The 2,869-nt window shown below is 47.0% G+C and overlaps 1 pseudogene; it reads right to left on the bottom strand.

Annotated features, from left to right (window-relative positions):
• Positions 1-1,650: 1,650 nt before the first annotated feature.
• LOC123450783 lies at positions 1,651-2,663 on the bottom strand (annotated as a pseudogene).
• Positions 2,664-2,869: the final 206 nt, after the last annotated feature.

Genomic DNA, 2,869 nt, shown 5'->3' with positions numbered 1-2,869 from the left:
TTTGGATCTCAACTTCCAGGCCACTCTTCAAGCCGATGACAAACATCGTGCATATCGATGAGAAGTGGTACGACATGACAAGGGCGAAGAACACGTATTACCTTCTGCCGGGAGAACCTCCACCCGTGCGCACTGTGCCTAATACTAACAGCATTGGAAAGGTGATGTTCCTCACTGCAGTGGCTAAGCCAAGATACAATGATGATGGGGAGGTGACATTTAATGGAAAGATCGGCACATGGGCCTTTGTCGAAGAGACCGAAGCAGTTAGAAAAAGTCAAAACAGAGCAAAGGGAACGAAAGAACTGAAATATGTGAAAGTGACAAGAAATGTGTCTAGAGATTATCTTATCAATAAAGTTATCCCTCCAATTCAAGACAAATGGCCTGACGAAGATGAGGGGGCAACCATATTTATTCAATAGGATAATGCTAAACCCCATGTCCTTCCTAATGATGTTTCTTTTCGTGAAGCTGTGGAACACACAGATCTTGACATTCGATTGGTGCAGGAACCACCAAATAGCCCCGACTTTAATGTCTTAGATCTCTGCTTTCACAACTCTCTTCAGTCTCTGACTGATTGCAGATCACCGAAAAATATCCGAGAATTGGTAGGAGGTGTGGAGGAAGAGTTCGAGAATTATGAGGTCGACAAGTTGTTCAGAAGTTTTGTGACCCTACAAGCGGTTACGGTTGAGGTCATGAAAAACAAAGGAGGAAATAATTACAACCTCCCACACTTGCACAAGGATCGGCGTCACAACGAGGGAAGGCCAATAATCTTTCTATCTTGCAGTGCTGAGCTAGTTGCTCAGACTCGGGCCCTTATAGGAGAAGGGCAATAGAGGGGATGTTTATGTGTATGTCAACTCGAGTATGTGTGTGTGTGTCAACTCGAGTATGTGTGTATGTTTATGTGTATGCCTTGTGAAAGAAAAGGAAAAGAAAGGAATTCAGATTAATTTGAATCTTTTCGTATTTATATGATTTGTTAGAACTTATTTGAAGTTGTTGGAATTTATTTACATGTTCTTTCTTCATTTTTTAAAACATCCTTAAGGTTTCTAGAGGGACTAGGCTGCAAATTTTCCTTTTCATCAATGTTCTGATCTCATCTACGTACATCTCTACACCTAGCTTAACTCTTGCCTAATGATTTTCTGCCCAACAACTAGTTTAGCTTCAGATCACCTTCTAGCATCTGTACAACAGGCATAATGCAAATACCAACTAGTTCTATTCAACTCCTTGAACAGACAACAGTCCATACAACTCCCAACTCCTAACTGAACACTAGTAGCAGTTGCACAATACAACAGTTTTGGTAAACTCCTAACTGAAGATTAGCAGCAGTTGCAGAATACAACAGTTTCAGTAAACTCTTAAGTAAAGATTATCACTGTCTTCCAGCACAAGCTTATCAGTGCTCCATTAAAATAAATCCCAAAAGATCATGTCAATGCAGCAAATAATATCGACCTGTGCATATGTTGCAAAATTCATTTCCTGCTGAATGACTGAAACTTCAAACGGCAGCGCTTACATCTAAGAGAAATGCACCCGGCAGCGCCGAAGTAGCAACAAGAATAAAACCACAACCATTACAAACTAATGCCATTGCAATAATGAAATGTAAAGCAACTTAAGTTACTGCATTCTGCATAACACTAATGGAGTATTTGACCAAAACGAGAGCAGTGCAGTGCAGATGAAAGAAAAGAAGGTGACTTGCAGAAGGGAAGGGAGCAGAGGCACGACCTCGGGCTTGCAGGCCTTGCACAGGGAGCCTAGGGAGTTGGCGAGCGCGGAGGCGTCCTCCCCGCGGGCGCCGCTGCCGTGCGGCAAGACGTGGAGCAGCGTGAGGAAGTACCCCCGGTTGTTGACGTGGGTGAGCGCCCACATCATGGCGTGCTTGGCCCCGTAGCTCTGGTCCACCACCACCATCACCCGCTTCCTCCCGACCGACGACCACCGCGGCATCCTCCGGCGCCCAGCAGAACCCGCCGTCGCCGCAGCCGCGCCAGTGGCCCCTCGCCCGCGCCTTCTTCCTCGACCACCTCCTCGACCCCCGCCTGCCGGTGCCGGTGCCGCCTCCGCACTCTCACTCCTCCGGGTGGCGCGCCGCCGGTGCCAGCGCGCTGCCGCCGTCGCTGGAGCTCAGCTGGCGCAGGAAGGGCCGCGCCCACGCCTCCAGCTTGTCGTCGTGCGGCAGCGCGAAGAAGATCCCGTCTCGCTGACGCCAGATCCGGCGATTCGTCGCCGGCTTGGAACAAAAGGTTCCATTTTTGGTGGAACACAGAAGCAAAATTACCAGCTGCGATGTGGCGGAGAGGCAAGGGGAGAGGCGAGATCTGAGAGGAGGACGTCGGCCGGCGATGGAGAGGTGAGGGGAGAGGGGTAGCTGAGAGGAGCCCGACGGCTGGTGAGGGCGACGGCGAGGCGATAGCTGAGAGGGGTGAGGAGAGTGAATGCGGGGAGCTGAGTGACAGAGACGAGTCAGGAGTGCGGGTTGAATACGGAAAAAAGCGAGGTTGTTTCTGCAAAATGACCAGTTGCGACAGATATTTCGGGGCGGAGGGAGTATCATATAAAAAATATGCCCGCTGCATGTCCAATACCAATGAATCGGGACAATAATTATGTTGATTAAGATTTGACATGGGCCTATATGAGCAACGGGTAGTAAAGATTTTTAATATATTGATTTACATTGTACCCTATATAGTATTTCAAAAATATAAAATGACAACATACTCAAACTCTACACATTTTTTAATCAAATTTGATATATAACATGTTTAAATTGGATTTATGGTTTACAAAATATTGTTATTTGAAATTACATATTTATTCTGAATAGACTCCG

Source organism: Hordeum vulgare, chromosome 4H (genome assembly GCF_904849725.1).
Source record: "Hordeum vulgare subsp. vulgare chromosome 4H, MorexV3_pseudomolecules_assembly, whole genome shotgun sequence".
Lineage (NCBI taxonomy): Eukaryota > Viridiplantae > Streptophyta > Magnoliopsida > Poales > Poaceae > Hordeum > Hordeum vulgare.
The sequence above is the reverse complement of the archived record's forward strand: the minus strand, read 5'-3'. Positions and strand labels throughout refer to the sequence as shown.